General features: G+C 46.0%; 1 protein-coding gene across 4 annotated transcripts in view; it reads left to right on the forward strand.

Annotated features, from left to right (window-relative positions):
* DAZL (deleted in azoospermia like) overlaps positions 1-23,346 on the forward strand; it is a 794,400-nt gene that overhangs the window by 734,401 nt on the left and 36,653 nt on the right. The gene's annotated exons all lie outside the window — the stretch shown is intronic.

Genomic DNA, 23,346 nt, shown 5'->3' on the forward strand with positions numbered 1-23,346 from the left:
CCATAACAACAATACCTTTTTCTCTTCTCAGTTCCCTAACAACGAGGCTCTAAATCCCGTATATATGTACCAACCGGCTTTACCATCAGCCACACACGGGTGGAATACCATACCTTTTAATCATAAAACTGGTCTCAATGGGAACATGTCAAACCTGTTACCATTTACGCCCCTAGAGCTTTCCAATAGGTTTATGGCTTTTAGCAGCCTAGAGGACTGCGACTGATGGTTAAAGAATGCAGAAGCAACGGGGGGTGGGGCAAGTGCTTCATGTAACTTAAGGTCATCTGAGAAGCAAGGGGGTTGCTGTCATGGAAAAAATTCATACAGTATGGCTGTTAAAAACAGTAGTCCCAATAAAGCACTATCCACAGTGCTCTCAAGGGAAAATGAGGTGCCTCTTACACCTCCATCAGTTACAAGGCTAGCTACTAGTGATACATCTGAGCTTTGGGAGACACAAGTAGAGCGTACTGTGGGCCTGGCGGCGGCTGGTGTAATGTCGCCTACTTTAATTACCTCACAATCAATTAGAGAGACTGTTATTAGTCCTGCCCTTAATGACAGTACAAAATTAATTTCCTGGAACATTGCGGGATTGGCAAATAAGTTACGAGACCCAGTATGGCTATCATTTATAAGAAAATTTAGTATTGTGTGTCTCCAAGAGACCTGGATAGAGGAAACTAATGTGCATATGGAGGGCTTCTTAAGCTTTATTACCCCAGCAGTTGCCTCGACTAGGGGTAGAGCCAAAGGTGGCTTGGCCATCTTTATTAGCCAAGATCTGAATTGTAACACAAGCAACTACCATAGTGTAAATCTGAATTTACAGAAGATTGATCTAAAAAATGGGAAGATTGTGGTAACACTGGTTAACTTTTATAATGCCAATAGTAATAATGAAACCTGCAATATTGCCTGTTTAAATGATATTTTGAGCAAAAATGTTTACAATGTTTCACGTCACTTGTTGATAGCAGGTGATTTTAACGTTCAACCATGTGGTAACCCAGCTAGCACGCCAATGGGGTCTTTAGGGTGTCATAATGAGGGAGGCTTTCACTTCTCCCATGGCAGGGGTGGTGAGTACCTAAATGATCTAACGAACGAGCACAACTTGATTGTAGCAATGTCGCTGGCTCCTGATACTAAAATCTTTGACACCCCAACCTTTAAAGGGCATGGGCAGGGTTCCTTTATTGATCATATATTAATTTCTTCGGATGTTGTTCAATGGGTCTTGTATTTTTCTATTCTCGCTAGCATATACAGTGATCATAATCCCCTTGTTATAGACTTGGGCGGTCCATTTTTTGCTAAATGTCAGTCACGCGTCGATCCTGGCACGTTAAGGTGTGTAAATGGCAGGCGTCGCATTAAATGGTCAATGGTAAATCAAGACACCTTGTACACTAATATAACCAGCGCATGTGAAGCGGAGCTGTCTGTTTGTCTTTCATCTGACTCAAGCCCCTCGAACATTGTGTGTAGATTCGAGGGGTTGGTCGCTAAAATTGGCTCCATGCTCACAGCGCCAACAAAGGGACATAGTGTGAATAACTCTAAATGGTTTGATCATAATTGCTCAAAGGCAAGCAGGGATCTGAAACTTGCATTAAAAACCAAACCAAGAGATCTTGAACTGATCAAAAATCTTCGTATGGCTTATAGGAAAGCAATAGCCACTAGAAAAAAGGAAATCAAGGCAAACGTTATTGAATCCCTCCTAGATCCATCCGTGTTGGGGAATAGCAGTAAGTTTTGGCAAATAATTAACAAACCTTTGTTTGAAAACCCTAATGACACAGCTATTGGAACTAACATCCCAGAGGGGGAATGGGTGTCCCATTACAGTACAATTTTTAAGAGCAATGAGCAACGGGAAGTCTTTGACTTTTTAACTCCAGCTGTGATTCCTTTGTGTTTCACAGTACAAGAGACTGTTAGGGGAATACAGGGTCTTACCTCCAACAAGGCCCCGGGTCCGGATGGACTGCCGCCGGACCTGTTTAAGTCTAATATCCCGCTTTGGGCCCCGGTTCTCACGGCTGTAATCAATGCAGCGGTGACAACTGGTTGCCCAAGAACTTGGGGTCTTTCGACTATAGTTCCCATTTTTAAGAAGGGCGATCACAGTAGCCCGTTATGTTACAGGCCAATTTCTTTATTGAATTCAGTAGTTAAAGTGGTAGGGGGTGTAATTCTCAACAGGTTATCTTTTTGGGCTAAAGAAAACAAAATCCTCTCACCCATACAATATGGGTTTAGACCAGATCACTCGACTATTACGCAGTGTCTGAACCTATACCTTATTCTAAGCAAGTATACATTGGCGAGACAAGGTACCGTTTATATGGCCTTTATGGACCTGTCGTCCGCTTTTGATTGCGTAGACAGAAGCCTATTATGGGCCACTCTGCTGAGAATGGGCGTAGAGAGGAACCTCGTTAATTTTCTCGCCGATCTGCATACAGACACAAGGGCGAATGTCCGTTACTCTCAAGACCTTAATGTAACGGATGAATTTAAAATAAAACGGGGTGTCCGACAAGGTTGTATCTTGGCCCCTTTTTTATTTAACCTGTATATTAATGAATTGGAGGAATTTCTTTTACTTGTAGAAGCAGACTACCCCTTAGTTGAGCGCAGAGGGGTACCTGTACTACTCTACGCTGACGATGCTGTTCTTATTTCCAGAACAGCAATTGGTCTTCAGAAATTACTAAACTCCTTCCACAAATTTATGGAGTCACGGGGTTTAAGTATAAACAACTCCAAGTCCTTCGCTATGAAGGCAGGCAAGGGCACTCTGAAACCTGGCAATTTCAGTATAAATGGGGCAAAAATTCCATCAACCAACTCCTTCTCTTACCTCGGGGTTTTGATAGACCATAAGTTATCATGGGGCCCAGCAGTCTCCAAAAAGAAGGGAGAAACTACAAGGGTCAACGCGGCCATCCTTGGCTTCGTAAAAAAAATCGGCAATTGCCCGTTGGCCGCATCGCTTAAACTGTACCAGGCAAAAAGCGTTGCTGTTGCCTGTTATGGGAGCGAGCTTTGGGGCTATTGCAAGGCTAAAGATCTAGAGGTTACAGAAAATAATTTCCTAAAAAAGATCTTAAGACTACCTAGGGGTATTGGGAATTACTCAGTACATGAGGAGTTGGGGGTCCCTCATCTAGGTGACAGATTAGCAGTAAGCCCAATCTTATGTTGGCTGAAATGTTGGTTAAACAATGAAATCCCATTAACACATGCCCTACTGAAAGAAGCCTTACAGTTAGATGGGAGATTTAAGGTACCGTGGATTAAGTATATAAAGGACAGCTTAACGGCAATTGGCCGACATGATCTGTTTTATGCCCCAAACACAATCAGAAAATCTGATGTGAACCTGGTCAAGAATGCCTTAGTTTTGATAAGATGTACTGACAGAGAAGAGGTTGAGATACAGAAGGTCAGTATTAGGAAACATCTATTGTTAAAAACATGCTTGCAAATAGAACCTTACCTGACATGGCCTATGTCTAGCTATGATCGGTTTCTGTTAATAAGGTTCCGTTTTGACCTCTATCACCTCCTTTTGGCATTCCCAAGTGGCGCCCAGTGGGGCGAAGTGTTGCCAGCTTGTGGCTGCGACGGAAAGTCTCCTCAAGATCTGGCACACTTCCTTTTTATTTGCCCTTATTACTCCACTCCACGGAAATTATACCTTAAACCGTGCCTTAAAAAAATGAGTTTTACACAAATTAAACCCGCACTTTATTACTTACAACTACTGAATATTGACTGTACCTTGTTTATTTGTAATTTTTAAAAAAAAGCCATCTGCTTTAGGAAAAGCATGGATGGCTAACCATGCTGAAAAATTTGTGCTGGTGCTTTTTAAGTCTACAGATATTTATATTTTTAACCATATATTGCCCATGCTTTTATTGCCTGATATTGTACTGTTCACTGTGTCTTTTTTTGCCTCTGAAAATGAATTGTATGTAATCGTTTTTAACTGTGTATTTTTGATGTTTTAAAATGAACTTTTATGATTGTAAAATCTACAATCGAATAAAGATTTTGATATGATATGAAGGTACTCGGAGAGAGTGCTAACGGTATTGCCAATTGGGGTATAGTTGCACAGGTTTTGGGAAAGAGATCTGGCACTGGGGAACCTGGTTAGCAGGAACTCTGTGCACTTCCAGTCAAAATCACATCAAAATACCAGGACAAAAGTGGGGGGATTACTGCAACGAAAACTCAATTTCCCACAACAGGGAAAAAATATTTGAGTGTCGTATGTAGATGAGAAAGGAGTAAGATCCCAGTCCTCTACCATGTCCGTTAGTGGTCTTACACACTGGTTAAACAGGGTTGGACAGAGTGGATCCTTGAGGGACCCCCAAAGGTAGAGTGTGTGGCTCACAGTAATTCTGATGCGAGTGAACTTGAAATACCTGATCCTGCAAAAAGGTGGTCAACCATCACAGAGCCATCTCTAGTACTGCCGTGGCCTTTAATCTTTGACGTAAAATATTGTTGTTGACCATATCGACAGTGGCACAAAAATCCAATAGGATCAGTGCTCCGTTATGTTATGTTATGTGATTTGTAAAGCGCTCAGCTGCCCCAGCAAAGGGGCGTCCCGCCGCTAATCCTTAGTAAAAGCACAGCTGAAAACAGAAAGGAAACAAAGAATATTTTCAAGGAAAAAGGTGAGTTTGGATGGCCTTCCTGAATTGATACAGCTCCTTCATTTCCCGAATATGGACAGGTAGAGTATTCCATAATTTTGCTGCTAAGAAACGGAAAGAACGTCCACCAGCTCTACATCGTTTGAACCGGGGGACCTCAACCAGATTCTGCCCAGCTGAACGTAGAGCACGCGTAGGCGCATATATCTTCAGCAATGGCCCCAGCATTTTAGGGGTCGACTGTTTTAAGATTTTAAATGAGATACATAAGGCCTTAAACTGTATCCGCTGAGCTACAGGAAGCCAGTGGAGTTTCCGAATAGTACTGGAGGTAGGACTGAAACGAGGTAGGCCTACTAAGGCTCTAGCAGCCGCATTTTGAATGCGTTGCAGACGGGCAATTTCCACTTTGACACCCAGGAGCAGTGAAGAGGCATAGTCCAATCTGGACAACACCGTAGATTGAACAATTAGTTGCCTGGTAGCAGGGTCAAAACATTTCAAGACTGCTTTCAAACTGCGTAGTATGCCAAAACAGGTAGCGGCAACTTTTTTTGTTTGGGTGCTGAAGCTTAATGCACACTCCCAAGTTCTTTATTTCTGACTTAGGTGTAGGAGCTTTCCCCAGAGTAGAAGGCCACCAATGGTCTCCCCATAACTCCGTATTTCTGCCCACCAATAGTACCTCTGTCTTGGCGGCGTTCAGTTGTAAGCAGTTAGCTGTCATCCACTCTGCTACCGCAGCCAGGCCTGCATTAAACTTGAGATGGTCCATAGTGATACCTTCCGATAGGGCGACCACTAGCTGCGTGTTGTCAGCGTATGACACGATGTTAAGGTCCCACGCCTTGGCGACAGCAGCCAGCGGTTGAACGTAAAGATTGAACAGGGTGGGGCTCAAAGCCGAGCCCTGAGGAACACCCTGCCCAATAGAGTACGCCCTAGAAAGGAAGGGAGGAGTGGAAACACGAAATGATCTGTCAGTTAGGAAGGACCTAAACCAGGCAAGAGCCATATCCGTGATCCCTGCCTCTTCAAGCCGGCGAAGCAGGATCTGGTGGGAGACAGTGTCGAACGCGGCACTGAGATCCAATAGGATCAGTGCTGCCGTTTGGCCATGATCAAGAGTGGCCCGAAGATGCTCCGTCATAGCCAGTGCTATGACCGGCGCGAAACCCATGCTGAGTTTCATCCAGAGTGTCATTGGTGTTTAAAACGTTGGTAAGAATAGAGTTTACATGGGTCTCAGCAATCTTAGCAGCCCAAGGAAGAAACGATATTGGTCTGAAATTTTCGGGCTTCAACGGGTCTAAAGTGGACTTTTTTAGTATAGGAGAGACCCATGCCTGCTTCCACTTAACTGGCACAATTGCTGCCGAAAAGGAGGTGTTATTAAGGGTATGCAGCGGGGCAAGACAGTACAGAGAAGAATCTCTGAATTGGGTTATCATCCTGTTGCCTGAGTTAGTCCGTCACAGGAAGGAGGGTTAACTTGGTGCTATGGCGTGCTCTAAAACCAGATTGATTATGGTGGTCTGTATGCCTTTTGAGCTGTTCGTTCACATGCTTTTACAGAGCTTTAGACTGGATGTACAGGAAAGTTATTGGCCTATAGTTTGACTAGTTAACCGGGTCAAAATTAGGCTTTTTAAGGGAGGCCTGACCAAATTTACCCAACACTGAGGGGGGACACGAGTCAGGCGGGGGTGTTGACATAGTAGTGGTGAGGAGGGATACAAAGGATAGAAAATTGATCTGCTGAAAAGTGCTCAAACAACTGGGCCCAGCAAAATATCCAATTTGAGAGACCGGTTCCAGACTGGGAGAAAAGGAGGCCTGGATATCTGCCTCTTTCTTTGAAAGAAAGTGGCTAACTCCTCACACTGAACTTATGAGAATGATGTGAGCCTTAAATGATTACCACATAAATGTCAAGCTGCTTTTTTTCCCCGTCAAAATCAGTTTGGCTCAAAATTGTTTGAGAACTCAAGTGGTAAAGTCATTATCTGATCCCGCGAATGATGTGGCTGGGCAGATTTCTATGCCAGCTCAATAGTACAAGCGTCAAATGGGACAAAAGCGCTTTTTAAAATTAAGGACCTTTCCGACCCTACATGTCTGGATAATAAAGTTGCAGCATCTCAAAAAGTATGCGACAAGATCGCTCTTCATTTCCAGGATAAGATTACAAAGATCATGGATACTCTCCATGTTAACAAGAAGGTTGAACAACTTAATCCTGGACAGTTGGGAGTTGAAGATCAACAGCAGTCGGTATCTTTGGATAACTTTGGATAACTTCCAAGCTGCATTTGACAGTTTGCTGGATAGTGTCTCCTCAGGTTCCCCGCTTGATCCACTACCCTCAGAAATATGGAATTCATCTGGCCGAGACACTCTTCCCTGGCTGAGGCAGATTTGCAACCAGTCCCTGGAAGGAGTGGTCCCGGAAGGCTGGAAATTGGCGGTGGTGACTCTGCTGATAAAAAAGCCTTCCCTGGACCCGTTAGTACCGGCAAACTTTAGACCTATTTCTCTCCTACCCTATCCGGTGAAAATGTTAGAAAAAACAGTCAGTAGGGAACTGTCGTGCTTTTTGGAGGAGAATTCCCTGCTTGACAAAGACCAGTTTGATTTTCACCCAGGTCACGGGACGGAGACCGCTTTGGTCACAATGCTCGACAACTTGCGTTTGTGTGCCGACAACGGGAATGCCACCGTCCTAGTGATTCTCGATATGTTGGCCGCATTCGACACGGTGAACCATCTTATCCTACTGGAAAGACTCAAGAAAATAGGAGTGAAAGGTCGGGCACTGCCATGGTTACATTCTTATCTAGCAGGACGACATCAGGTGGTAACATTAGCACCATTCTCTTCTAGTAAATCACCAGTCATTCATGGGGTGCCGCAGGATTCTGCGATCGGTCCTATTCTTTTTAATATTTATCTGCAGCCCCTGCTCCCCATCATAAAGTCCTCCGGAGTATGCCAAGTCAACTATGCCGATGACACGCAATTGGCATTCTCTTTAGAAGGAGACCATGCACTATCCCTGGACTTGTTCCAGCAATGCATGCGGCGGACACCTGACTGGCTTAGAAGGAATTCCTTACAATTTAACAATGGAAAGGCCAAGGTGGTATACTGCTCCTCTGGTAGGCTGCCTAGACAATTTCCATCTGAATTCAGGCTTACTCCAGAGGAGGAACCGCTAATCCCGGTCAGTAAGGTACGTAATCTGGGGGTGCTGATTGATGATGATCTTCAGATGAAATCACAGGCAAGTAAGTCCGCCAGTGTATGTTCTGCCTTAATACGTATGTTACGTAAAATACTCCCTTTACTACCTAAAGAGTCGCGATCACTGGTGGTAAGCAGCACAGTGGGAAGCAGACTTGACTATTGCAACTCCCTGTATTTAGGGGCCCCGTTAAACATCTTTCAGGGGCTTCAAATAATCCAGTCTGCAGCAGCTAAACTGGCCCTTGGCAGGCAACGTAGCTCCTCTACAACTCTGGCTTTGAGAGAGCTACATTGGCTGCCTATAATGGAAAGGGTTCATTTTAAATCCCTCTGTCTGGTTTTTAGAGCAGTGCATGAGTTAGGTCCAGTTCCCATGCAGGAAAGGTTTTCATGGTATCTCCCCACAAGGCAACTCCGTTCCTCTAGTGCCGGTCTACTGACTGTCCCTAGATTTAAACGGTCCAGGTTAGGAGGAAGGGCATTTAGTGTGGCTGGTGCCCGTTTGTGGAATGAACTCCCCCAGAGTCTTAGGTAGTCCAGCTCCCTGATAGTTTCGCAGGAACCTAAAAACTTGGCTTTTTCCCAAGGTTTAGTTTCCTGTCTTTTTCCTGTTCTTTCTGTTGTGACCTGTTTCCACTCTGGTTTACTAGTCTGAAGCGCCAGGATACCCGTGGGGTGACAGAACGCGCTATATAAGTTTCAAAATCTATCAATCAATCAATTTTACTGATAATCTGTGATTTATAAAGACAATTGCAATGCCTCCCCCTTTCTTCTCCATATAATCCACTCTAAAAATACTGTAATCAGTGGGCAAAACTACTAAAATTACTTGTGCTGAGGCCTCATTTAGTCAAGTTTCAGTTAAAAAGACGGCATCTGGGCTGTAATCAATTAGAAAAATAAAATTTTACAGTAAAAATGTATGATGAGTAGAACTGCCAATTTATGTGACCTTGCTTAAAGGTAGGAATTGTGGCCCTGGACTAAAAGCAGGTACTGCATAATTGCAATGTGGACAAACTCAGCATCGGTTAAAAAAAAAAGGGCGGCAAGCCTCTGTTATGGTAGGTTCAACGGCGAACAACGTTTCTGAGGTCTGAGACCTCCTTACTGTGGGCAGTTGACCAGATTCCCTGGTCCTGGACTGGCACAGATGGGCTTGTCATGTATGTGTCTGCGCCTTGCTGTGAATAAATATGCTGCCTGGGAGCGAAAGACAGGCTCAGGGCACTAGAGGGCTAACCGCTCTCGATTTCGTGTCCCAACAAAAATAGTGGCTTGAGTCAGAATTCCCTGTGACCATCCTTGTGCATTAAAAGTACTTGTCTTTCCCTACAAAGAAAAGCACTAGGCTGGACATTAATTTTATTGTGATGCTGGGGCTGGTATTTATTCTTGAGCATGAGTAACCCTCGCAACTCCCTGAGAAGCCTGTGTTTGCCCACCACTGAGAGTCAAGAGCAGAAAGGATCGTCCTCTGGTCAGCTGAGGTTAAAGGCCTCAATCCTGTGGGGTCTGTTAGGGGAGTAAATGCCAACCTGTCTAATATTCATTAAGCAAACGATTGTGACTGAACAGTGCATAAGTCTGGCCCCTCTGAACATACCTGCGACTGGACCTCCGATCGGTCAGGGCCCTTGTGGCCCTGGCTCAGCACCTTAAGGCACCCACCTCGCCTCTCTCCCTCATGCTTTCTCTAGCTCTCTGTGAATTTTTGTGCTAGTGCTCTCGATCTTTCTACTATTTCTTTCACTCTTTCTGTGTCTTTTGTACCATTTTTTGTGATATGTTTTTTTTTATGCCGTATCATCCGCTCTCTTTGGTATTTTTCTTGCCCTTTTTACCATTTCTGGGTCTTTGTGCCATTTCTCGTGTTCCTTTTTTCTCTAGCTTTTTCAAACCTTTTTACTATCTCTTTTGCTCATCTGTGACCTTTGTGCCATGTCTCTCTATCTGCTATCTCTGACTCTGCATGCCCCTTCCTCCCTCTCTGTGCTCCCTGCTTCCTCCCCTCTCTTCTTACCTGATCCTCACACCTCTCTCCTTCCCTCTCTGTTAACCGCTGTCCGACTCAGCCCCACCCCCACACTCCTTCCACCTCCCATGACCTACTTCATGGTGGCTACAGAGCCAATGTGCCATTAACACCCCAAAGGCAAGCCTGTCTGTACCAGTCCCAGCGGCAAAAACCCTAGTCCACCTCTGATCCATTAATACCCCACCACTCTTCTTCACACCCTAAACCCCAGACGTCACACCACCCTCTGCCAGGGAGCTTTCAAATGGTTCTTCTGCTGCTTCACCTGAACCACTGCTCCTACAACCCAACATACACCAAGAACGTATCCTAAACTCCCAACCCCTCACCCACTCTTAACACCCACCTGCAAACACACTCCCTTCCCCCACACACCAATATCATGCATGCTCTTTAACACTTTCTCTCTTAGCAACCTCCTTGATGGCAACTCTTGAACCTCGTCTTCCACATGGAGACGTGGCTGACCACAGCTTTAATACCATAGTGCCAGAGCTTGCTGTCACCATCTCCACCGGATATAAGATCACCAGGCAAGACTACCTAAACAGACTTGAGGAAGAATCAACATCATTTATAAGCACGCTTTCAACTGTACCGCCTCAACCGAAGCTGGAACAAACTACATGAAACACCTCAACTTTAAAGTACAAATCACAGCAAATTTCACCATGGCCAGACCCTGGTCTACTGTCCTCTGTCCCTTGAGCCAAGTTCACTAGCAACATTACAGACTTCATTGCCCCACTAGTTTTCAACTCCAGCGCATTCATTGTCCATAGGAGACCTCAGTTTTCATCTACAAGCCTGGACCAACTCAGCCGCACTCCTTGACAGTCTTGAAAACCTGGGACTAACCTGAAGGATCCCACCCACACTACTGTACACATCATTGATCCCATCGTCACATTCTTCAACAACATCGCAATCAACACACACTAATGCCTGTCACCTGGGCCAAGCACGCCATAGTCCTTTTCATAATCAACATCCATCAGAGCAGAAGGACCCCCACAGTGGGCCCAGTGCACGGACAATGGAGGAACCTAGGAGAGGCCTATTGGACGTCCGCCTTCCATGAGATCAAACCAGAATTTGTAGACCACTCAGCATGCAACATGGAAAACTTCAACATGTGGATTACCAACTTCACCAACACCCTGGCCCTCGAGAAACGAAAGTTACAGAGCATAAATTGGAACACAAGCCAGCTGGTCCGTGAAAGACCTTCGGCCAAACAAATATTTACCAGCTCCAACAGCAGCAAAGAAATGTTTGCAATAGTAAAGGATTTCACAGCAATCAGTCACTTTTCTCTTCAATCTCGTGTATGAATGTACCTTCAAATATGTGAGCCTAGCCTTTCTGCTGCACAACACAAAATGATTTTGTTTGATTAAACAGACTAAACGTTTGCTCCATGTGTAATAAGAATCTAGCCCATATATACGGCACACATGAACCCGGATTGCCTCTCAGTAGCATTGACATCAGGGCAGGGGCAAGAGTGTTCCTCTGTTCATGTTTAAACACTCACTTTTAATAAATATATGTTCGAGGCATATGAGCTGTATATCACATACTTTTGCATAGATCACCATCTGGTGTCGGGCTCAAATGATATCACTTTGTTATAGTAGAAGTCTTTGTAGTCACAAGATAGGTGACTCCTCCTTTGGTTAGTTGTGCGCATGGGCATCAACTCCATCTCCCGATTGTTTTTTTCCGCCATCAGGTTCGGATGTGGTTTGCTGCCCACTGGGTCGGTGTTGTTTCGATTCCCCTTCGACACGCAAAGCTCTCACCGTTCAACGGTATTATTTTGATCACGATCTCTCTCGACACGTATCAAAAAACCAACAAAATCTTCAAGTCTAGTCGTTGGTGCTTGCCGTGGGGCCGATTGATGCCAGCATATGGAAAGGACTCCATTCAACACACACATCTCCACGAGGTTTGCGACCTTTGTCTCTCTCCAGAACACGTGAGTCGACACTGCCAGGCCTGTGATTCTTTCAGGTCCAAGAAAACTATATGTGATCGCGGGCTCAACGTCACAAAAAGTCCAGATCAACTGTTTCGGCACCGGACCACACCTACGAGGCAGGCCCCGACGATCCAGAACCAGGGACAGGAGATGAACAAGCCAGCGTCTCCGAATCCGATGACTCGAACTCAGAAGACCACGCGATTTCTCCAGGTCTACGGAGCGTGAGTACTGAGATCGATGCCCCTGCCTCCAAAAAACACAAGGCTCCGGTAAAATCTTCACCTTTGGGTCTGGGTCGACACTGTGATGATACTTCAGAAGCCCCACCTCCGGTCCCGGCTCCAAACTCCACAAAGCCTTCAGGCAGCTCGGGATCGAGCCAGCCACACCACCAAAACACAAACCCAAGGTTCCGTTGACACCAGGCTCTTCGGCACTGAAACAAAAAACCAAGGTACCGGCCACACCATACTCTTAGGCACTGAAACAGAGTCTACCCACGCCTTCGGAACCGAAAAAACATTCCAAATCTTAGGAGTCGAAAACTCCACCTAAGCAAAAGGAGACAAAAACCCCTTCTAAAGCTAAAGAAGCCAAACCAAAGCACCACTCTAAGTCGGCGCCGAAAAAAGACAGTGGATCAAAATAACTGTTTCATCCAGATCCTAAGCAGAAAACACTCCTCATCGACCCCATTACCGGCCAGGTCACCTCTATACCACCTAAAAAGAGAAAATTGGACATCTCAGAGACACCTGAGATACCGTTAAAGAAAAAAGACTCCGCCACTTCACCTATGAGGCCTTTCTCTTCACCTCCACAGCTTCCAAACATAACACTTCCTCCTGCACACTCTCCAGTGCCTCCTCTTTAACCCACACAAGAGGATGATGAGGATATAGGGGGTGGGGATGAGGATATAGACCCACCACATCATCAGGACGATACTGACGACACCCACAGTATCCCACATCATGACTCTTGGGATGATTATAATGTCGCTGAGCCACATGTATATCCTTCTAGGCCATCCCCTCCAGATGACAACATAGGATTTGCGCAACTAATAAATAGAGCTGCGCAATACCATGGAGTTCAACTCCACTCAGACCCTTTGTAGGAAGATTTTTTATTAGAGACCTTCTCGCAGCCTCAAAAATCAACAAATACACACCCTATGCTGAAAGGGATCATTAACACCTTGCCTGCGGCAAGAATTTCAGCCCAGTTCTGGACATTCCAATTGTGGGCGGGGTCGTGACGGAACCCAGCAGTCATGCGCACAGGCCACCCGTGGCTCATGACGGCTGGATTCCGTCATGAGCATCGAAGGGGTTAAACATGCCCCTGAAGTTTTTAAGGATCCTGTCAGGGCTAGAGTGCTCGATCCTAAAATTAATTACATTAAGGGTCAACTCCCTCTAGATTAATTGTTAGTGGCAAATGCCCGTAAACAGGGAAATTCCCAAACCACAGGTAAAGCCCCTCCGCCACACAAAGAGTCTAAACTATTGGACGCATCCAGTAAAAGGGTTGCGTCACGCGCGGCACATTGTTTGGTGTATTGCTAATTCACAAGTTTTACGAGCGCGGTATCACGGGGCTCACTATGATGAGCTTGAAAAGCTCATGTAACGTCTTCCAGACCAATATAAGACCAAGGCAAATGATCTCATATAAGAGGGAAAGTTAATCACAAATGTCTCTATTAAATGTGCCCTGGATGCAGCAGATACAGCATCCGGTGCAATTAACACAAGTGCGTTACTACGCAGACATGCGTGGTTACGCATATCTGGTTTTAAGCAAGAGGTGCAGTCTACCATCCTCAATCAACCTTTCGATCAGGAACACTTGCTTGGACCTACTGTGGACACATCTGTAGAAAAGATGAAAAAGGACACAAACAGCCAAATCTATGGGGGCTCTACAGGCAACAACTAGTAGAGGTTCCTTTCAGCGCTCCTCTTATAGGGGCGCCTCCAGAACCATTGGCACAGAAAACACCTCTTCCACTTATAAAAGCCCCACTCAAGCTTCCCCTAACAAAGGGTATTTTAGAGGGACTTACAGAGGCAATAACAGCGGGAGAGGACGTGGTTCTAACACCAGCAACTCCCCCACCACAAAACAGTGACTTCCCTCCACTCCACCAGACCATTCCACTCCGGTCGGGGGAAGACTATCCCAGTTCCTACCGGTCTAGGGCTCACCACAGAAAAGAGGGTAAGACAAATTATCCGGTATGTTTACTGCCTGGAACGCACTTCTACTCCCCCCCTCCACATACCTGCCAGACAACGTCCAATGTCCACAGAACATATCACGCTTCTCAAGCAGGAGGTTCTCTCTCTTGCAAAAGCATGCAATAGAACCAGTTCCCCTACATCAGCAACGTACAGGGGTTTACTCCCTTTATTTTCTCATTCTAAAAAAGGACGGCACTCTCAGGTCAATATCAGACCTCAGACCGTTAAACCTGTACATACAATCCGACCACTTCCACATGGTCACGCTACAACAGGTCCTCCCGCTGCTCCAACAAGGCGACTTCCTTGCCACTCTAGGTCTCAAGGACGGCTACTTCCACATTCCTATTCACCCTGCTCACAGAAAATACCTACGGTTCATAGTGGACGGACAACATTACCAGTTAAAAGCCCTTCCATTCGTGGTCACAATAGCACCCAGAGTCTTCACAAAATGTCTCACGGTGGTAGCAGCCCACTTAAGAAGACATCACATTCATGTGTTTCCTTACCTAGACGACTGGCTCATAAAAGCCAAGTCACGCAGCGATTGTGTACAACAAACACACAACACAATCCACCTGCTGCACAACTTAGGATTCACAATAAACCTCACCAAGTCACATCTCCAACTGTCCCACACCCAACAGTATCTAGGTGCAACAATAGATACTTCCAAAGCCCTTGCAAACCCCATACCAGCCAGGATAGCCAGTATGCAAGCCCTCATTACAAAATTTCAACCGCAACACTCACTACCAGCTCGACTGTTCATGCAGTTAATGGGGATGATGGCCTCTTGCATCTTAATTGTACCTTACGCAAAACTCCAGATGCTTCCATTACAAGCATGTCTAGCACAACAGTGGAACCAAGGTCAAGGTCCACTTGCAGATCTGGTGTTGGTGGCCAGCCGCATATATCGCGCTCTGCCATAGTGGAGCACCCAAAATCTTTTCAAAGGGCGGCCGTTCTTCGACCCGGTTCAACAAATAGTGCTAACAGCGGATGCATCGCTCATCGGCTGGGGAGCTCATCTCTTAAACCACACCATTCAGGGAATATGGACCCCTCAACAGAAACTTCTCCACATCAATCACCTGGGCTTACTGGCCATATTTCTCGCCCTAAAGTCATTTCAGAAACATCTCCTAGCACAAAGCATTTGGAGATGGGCCATTCCTCAAAAGATATACCTCTTATCAGAGCATCAACTGGGAATCCAAATCAAATTGTGGATCTGCTCAGTCGTCAACAACAGCAACTTCACGAATGGGAACTTCATCCCCAAGTTCTTCCGTTTTTTGCAAATGTGGGGCCACCCAGACATAGATCTGTTTGCCACACACTTAAACACAAAGGGCCAGATGTAGGTAGCCAAATACCGGTCGGTAAGGGCCGATTTCGGGCGTTACCGACCGGTATTTGGCTTTTGAGATGTAGGTGGGTCGGAATTTACAGAATCGGTATATTTACGGATTCGGTAAATTTACCACTTCGGTATTTTACCGAATCTGTAAACATACCAATTCTGTAAATCCATATGTAGATGACACTCCTGAGAGTGCCACAGGCCCTTAAGAGTCGGTATTTTACCACCCAATCCTATTGGGTGGTAAAATACCGAATTCAGGTGTGCATGCACATCTGTGCATGCACACCTGTGCAATGTGACACACAGACATGCCCTTAGGGCATGTATGTGTGCCACATGTCACACAAGCCTGTACTTGGGGTGCTAAAGGGTGTCAAAGTGACACCCCCTGCACCCTTGCAAGATTCGGTATTTACCGATTCTGTAAATACCGAATCTGTATTTCCCATTGATTCCTATGGGCTTCAAGGCCCATATGAATCAATGTGAAATACAGAATCGGTATTTACAGAATCGGTAAATACCGACTCTTACAGATTCGGTAATTTTTTACCTACATCTGCCTCCTTCAAATTTACCGACTCTTAAATACCGATTCGGTATGGGTCGGTATTTAAGAGTCGGTAAATCGAAATTACCTACATCTGGCCCAAAATGCCCAAACTTCGCCTCCAGGTATCCACACCCATTATCCAAAGGCAATGCGATATGGATGAACTGGTCAGGCAGGTTTGCGTACGCTTTTCAGCCTCTCCCGCTCATTCCGTTACTGGTGCACAAGCTCAAACAGTCTCTCACAATGATCCCGGTTGCTCCAACATGGGCCCGACAACCATGATTCACAACACTGCTGGAACTCTCAGTAGTTCCACGCCAAAAGCTGCACCTTTTCACAAAGCTTCTCACACAGAACCATGGAGAGATAAGACATCCTGAACCAGCTCAACTGAACATAGCGATCTGGCTCCTGAAGTCTTAGAGCTTGGTTACCTCAATCTCCCACCAGACTGCATGAGCGTCATTAAAGAAGCTAGACGTCCTACAACTAGAGCATAATATGAAGCTAAATTGAAAAGATATGTTGTTTACTGCTATAGCAGCACAATCAATCCACTGGATGCTTCAACTCAAAACATTATCTGTTATCTCCTGCATCTACAAAGATGGAATCTGGCATACACATCCATACGATAACATCTTGCTGCAATAGGAGCTTACTTACAAAACAAACAACACTTGCCATTGTTTAGGGTACCTCCCATCAAAACATTCATGGAAGGCCTTAACAGGATAATTCCTCCCAGAATTCCACCCTCTCCAGTATGGACATTGTCCTTACTGGGCTCATGGATCCCCCATTCGAACCTTTACATAAATGTGAGTTACAGTTCCTCAGGTGGAAAGTAGCTTTCCTTGTGGCCATCACATCTCTCAGAAGAGTGAGTGAACTCCAGGCATTAACCATACAAAAAACATTTTTGCAAATAAATCACAACAAAGTGGTTCTTAGGACAAACCCTAAATTCTTACCTAAAGTAGTTTCGGCTTTTCACCTTAACCAGTCTGTTGAGCTTCCAGTCTTTTTTCCTCAACCAGTCTCAGTAGCAGAACGGGCTCTTCATACACTTGACGTCATGAGCTTTTCTTTACTACATTGAAAGGACAAAAACTTTCAGGAAAACTAAACCACTTTTTGTAGCTTTCTCACCACCACATATGGGGAAGCTGGAATTGCTATGTGGATCGTTAAGTGCGTCCAAATATGCTACCAAAAAGCAAAGCGTACATTATCCATTCCCCCTAGAGCGCATTCCACACGCAAGCTAGGGGCATCCATGGCATTTGTAGCTAACATACCCATGGATGACATTTGCAAAGCCGCAACATGGTCTACACTGCACACTTTCACAAAACACTACTGTGTAGATGTGCAGGCAAAACAACAAGCTAGTGTGGGCCAGGCTGTACTAAGAACACTTTTGCAAACTACTGAGTACAGGTAGCCACCGCTAACGGGGTATCTGCTGTATAGTCTATGCAAAAGTATGCGATCTACAGCTCATATGCCTCAAACGGAAAATGCTACTTACCATTAGGCATCTGTTCTTGGGATGTAGAGCTGTAGATCCACAAACGCCAACCCGCCTCCCCGGACACCTATATGCGTTGCAGTACTATCTTACTTAGATACATTACACATGGACATCTTTTCTATTTCTAACTAACTCCATCATCACCCTTTACGGCGAAAACAATCTGGAGATGGGGTTGATGCCCATGCTCACTACTAACCAAAGGAGGAGTCGCCTATCTCGTGACTACAAAGACTTCTGCAATACTAAAGTGCAAACATCTGAGCCCAACACCAGATGGCGAACTGTGCAAAGGTATGCAGATCTACAGCTCTACATGCCAAGAACAGATGCATACTGGTAAGTAGCATTTACCTACTAAAGCATGATGTGGTAGCACACTGTCATTTAAAGACTGTACATTTCCAAGAAATTGCCAAACATCTTCCCACTCACTACCTTGCAGCTTTACTGATAAAACTATATAGGGTACTAACAATCTGTTAAAATTGTGTTTCAGAAAACATATTTATCATTTGCACATCACCAAGATTTGTTTCATCCTATTAAAATATTTTTTTCATCACAGAAGTACAAAACATGGGCTTTAACAAATACTAAAAAATATTTTGAAATGTTTGTACAGTTGACTAACTCGCTATTTAAAATGTGTGTTCAGAAAACCCCGATTCCCTAAAGCCTTTAATGTCACTCTTTGCACATCAGGTCAGGCAGTTTACTTTACAAAATACTGGAACACTGCATTCAGAGAAAGAAAAGTAATTGTAAACTGACTTCTGAAAACTACCTCTGAACACAGAAAATGTTGACAAGATGAAAACAAGATCTAAAGGCATTTTTATTGCTCCTTCACTTTCTGACTAAACAGAACACATGTTTTCTTGTAGGGGATTTCCATGTATAGTCATAAGCTTTGAATAGTCCCGCCCATGTACGGGGACCCTGGAGTCCGAGGAGGGGTGACTCTTGATCTGAGCAGCGCCGTGCCTGGCAAGGTGAATGATGACTTCACCTCCCACTGTGTGTCTGATAGCAGACCTCCTCATTCTGAAAGGGCAGGATGTCGCCTCGTGAGCCAAGTGCTCCCCGACCCCTGGTTCTGACTGGAGTCAGTGAATTGCAACCTTAAAGAACAAAACACTTTTTAGGTATAAAATGCTGCGCTGGAACTTTGACCAAGTGTGTTCCTTCTGGATGTCAAGACGAAGCTCTGTCCGAGTGAACAGAGGAAATGACTTTGCACTTTTCACCAAGCTTCCTGAAGAAACTACCTGAGGGCCTAAATCGAGAGAGCCACCTGCCGAAGTCTCAGGGACATTAGACCTCACCCCGTCAGCCGTTGGAAATTCTGTGCGAGGAGTTCTGCTTGCAGGTGAGACCTCAGTCGAGTAATCCGGAGCCTCTGTGCCTACTGTAAGTACCGCAGACTGGGCATCTTCTGAATTTTTGCTAAAACTGTGCGGGCCGCTGCAGCTAAGAGAGAGATGCCGCCGCCGAGAGCCCGCTCGAATCTGAACTGAGACCGTCTAAACTTTTGCTGAACCTGTGTGGGCCGCTACAGCTAAGAGAGAGCTGGCGCCGCTGAGAGCTGCCGGAATCTGCACATTTGGACCGCCCTCTGAATCTGCGGGGACCGCTAAAGCAAGAGCGTGTGGTGGCCACTGAGCATCCACCCTGGTGTCAGCCTGGTAGAGGCCATCCCTGGGCGCGTGGGCCACCGCAGCCAAGAGAGCTGTAGCTGCTGAGTGCACACCACCCTTTGCTACTGTGCACCATCGTGATGTGTCCCATGGGCCGCCACAACCAAGAAGGAGCTGTAGCCGCTGAGTGCCCGCAACCTTTGCTACAGTGCACCAGCGCGACTTGTCCCGTGGGCCGCCGCAGCCAAGAGAGAGCTATAGCCGCTGAGTGCCCACCACTCTTTGCTACTGTGCATCTTCGTGATTTGTCCAGTGGGACGCTGCAGCCAAGAGAGAGCTGTAGCCACTGAGTGCCCACCACCCTGTGCTACTGTGCCGGGGGCCGCCGAAGCTAAGAGAGCTGTAGCCGCTGAGCGCCTGCATCCGTTGACAGCTTTGCCTCCCTGGGATTTGTCCTGTGGGCTGCCGCAGCTAAAGAGAGCTACTGCCGCTGTGCGCCCCCCCACAGAGCTGCACGACGAGAGTCCTCGCCACCACCAGCCCGGAAAGCTGCGCGCTGCTGCCTCTGAGCACCTGCCTGACCCTGAGTGCCTGAATCACTGTGAATGCACGCTGCAGACCTCAGCTTCCAAGACTTGGGGTCGCTGGGAGTCCGCCTGTCACGTCTTCGTTCTTTGAGAAGTTGCGTGCTGTCTCCCCATTCAAAGACCGGTATCTGGTGCGCAACGGCCCTGAACTGTGAGTGTTACGCCTTGGTGAATACGTTATCTCTTTGAGTCCCTGCGGGTTGACGCGAATTGTAGTTGTTAAAACGCTTTGATAGTTTTGAGTTAAACTGTTAAAGACATTTTTTTTTTTTTTAAATAGTTCTTTATTCAGTATATTTTGATTTTAGTCCCTTCCCACCCTTTGTCCCTCCCAACCCATGCCCAGCCAGCTTATAAACTTTTTTTGGTCAAGAATTCCATTACAAAAACATAAATATATACACATATTTCACTAGTTCTTACTAAATATGATAACATATAATGAAGGACATACTAGCACATTGTCATAAACAACAGGGAGAGGAGAAGAAAAGAAAAGTAGCTAGATTATGAGATAAATAAATTATAAAGTTAGAGGCATTTATTCTCTATTTCCATACTCGTTCGTCCATTCATTTGCATGTTATTAAGTCGTGTTAGTTTCACACGACTTATGAGTTACTCACTGCCTATCATTATTAGTTATTTTGCAACCAATTAATCAGGGGGCCCCATATCACGAGACCCCTTTTTTTCTTGTGTGTCCCCTTCCTCCTATATATAGCTATTTCTAGGCTATAGCTAGCTAGTAGTCTTAATCGCCACTGTTGGAATAGTGGAGGAGTTGGATCCAGCCATCCAGTTGCCAGACAGATCCTTAAGATGGCCATAGATATAGATATCAGACCCTGTGTTTCCCTGGATCTTAGACCTTGTTCCAATCCCAACATTATTTCTGTTGTGATAACGACTGGACTCTGAAAAATTTCAGAAAGAAATTTAGAAATTTCTGATCTGATAATAGTTAGTGAATGGCATGTGGCAAATATGTGTACTATGTCGGCGGCATGTGTAGCACATTTTGGACAATTCGTACCTTTACCCTTACTCCATTTGGCAATCTGAGATGGTGTATAATATAGTTGAAAGAAAGTCTTATAATATTGAGCCTGTAATTTCGTAGATATTAGTGAAGTTTGAGAGAATTGAAATGCTGATTGTACGCCGTCTATATTGATATTTAGTTTATTTTGCCATTTGAGACTATGTCTATCCAGATCATCTGGTAACAGTGAGATTAAAGTTTTATAAATATCTCCTATTTTAATAGGAGTCTTGCTTATAATGGTTTCTATAATCGGGACTTTCTGAAACTCGGCCCTGCCTCCCCCTTTTTAGGTTTCGGCTACCGTCGCACTGCGTAAGCAGTGGGCGGAGCCGAAATCTTTTGTTTGTAATATGGGGGCCTGAACACGCCCCTCTTCTTCATTGGCTGGCCTCGTAAATGCTGGCCAGCCATTGGAGGAGAGGAGCGTCACTGAGTTCAGGGCCCGCCTTGACGCGATTCGGGGGCGTTTCCGTGTCTTTTTTTAAGTCACGCCCTCTCCTCTTCCCATTGGCTGGAATTTTACCTTCCAGCCAATGGGAAGGGGAGAGCACGCCCCCGAATCCCTACAGGACGCTGTGCTTTCCGAGCAGCGTCTCGCCCCTGGAAAGCACAGGAACTGGAACCACAACCCATTGTAAAGCACTGGGGGCAGTGTACAGCGAGCCACACACACAGCAAGTTGCCTGCGCTATACCGCCAGTTAAAGAGCCGAGGCATCTTCAGGTGAGCCCAAGAGCAGGGTCACGGAGCTGAGCTGTCAGGGGCTGCGAGAGCCCCGGGTTCCTCGTGGTAGCCTGACTTCGGGCGATGGGTGGAACTGTGATTGTTTAGGTGTCAGGAAAGGGAGCCAAGTGCTTGTCATCTTATGGCACCTTAAAAGGCGCTCGAAAACGTAAGATTGATTGTTGGAATCTAGGTAAATTCGAACATATCTGCAAATCTTTGGCAGTAGTAGAACACGCAAATAAACAAATATTGAATTGCATTGAGCAGAGACAGCTCCCTCGAAAAATAAAACAGTTATCCCGCTTCGTAGTAAAAAGCCTTTTATGCCACCCACTAAGAACATATACATTGGCGTGATTCCTATTACGTACAGAAGTGTGTTGCACCCATATCCCCATCTGTGCACTAACCCCGCCAGTGCTTTAAGTGAGTTGGTACAATCCGGTAACTTGGAAGGGATAGTAACGGCTCTTCTCAGCACTGCTCCGATGCTTTTATTGGGAGAGTACTGACACTTCTTATCGGCAACAGGTGCTCTGGGACAAGGAATACCTGCACTTCTATAGTTCCATTTCAAGCACTCAACCTCAGATTTTGTGGGTGCTGTATTCCATGGCACGTGACTTCCGGAGACGTGCAGAGAATCAATTTGCGTTATTGCTGGGCCCAGGTTGAGGGTCTGAAGTGACAGCTGTGCCCCGGCGGTGCTGCAACAGATCGCAGCCGACCCCAAGGGACGTGGCGGGTCCCTTTCGGGCCCTCAGCTCTGACACGTCCTCTCGCCCCTCCATGAAACAGATACTCCCGGAAAGAGGCTGCGCCTAAACATCCTTGTCCTCCATCCAGTGGCAGGCTTTGGGATGGAAGAGCACGACGTGTTGTACTTAAAGACAAGGCACACAACTACAATTACACAGCACAACAGTACGCCTTTTTTTAAATAGCAGCCTAATAATGCTCCTTGAACAATTAACACCCGTCTGCCACGTTTCATGGTATTCAAATGTGTGGTCAACTCTTACCACCTCTGTGCCCAGCGTGTGTCATCGTCAGCACATACACACGCGTGTTAGACACCTGCTAGTGACACGGATCCTCAGAGGCACGTGAACGCCTATGAGACCTATAACCCCCCCCTCCCCCCCCCCACCACACTTCGGCCATAGTTTCTTACAGATCTGTCGAGGTAAATACCTAAATCCTCAAGAACAACAAATCGCCGACACTAGGGACATGTTTGGGAGGAAGGCACACTCTAAACACGTCAGCTGCGGTCACTGTCGGTTAATTCATGTGACATTCCTACGTGTGACTGCATTCGGGGATCTCCTTTCCCAAAGCCAGCCTCTGGGTAATTGGTTAATTAGAGGTCATAACGGTGAGGAAATGGCCTCGAGAGGGCATCTGATTGAATCTACGAGTTAATGAGCAGCTAATAACCCAGGAACAGCGAAGCAAAGCAAAGAAGGAAAACGGCCACCACAGTGGTGACGCGAGGCGTTTAAAGAGAGAGTGCACTGGCAGCCGAAACAGGAACTTGGGGAGTAGCTTGGCTTAGTAACGGCATCTCAAGTTGGTGATGGTAGGCTGGGGGTGGGTTGGAGGGGTGGGGGCAGGGGGGGTTAGCCCATTCTGCTGCCTCACCGCAGTCAGTCCGTTG

The sequence above is a fragment of the Lissotriton helveticus genome, chromosome 10 (genome assembly GCF_964261635.1).
Source record: "Lissotriton helveticus chromosome 10, aLisHel1.1, whole genome shotgun sequence".
Classification (NCBI taxonomy): Eukaryota; Metazoa; Chordata; class Amphibia; order Caudata; family Salamandridae; genus Lissotriton; species Lissotriton helveticus.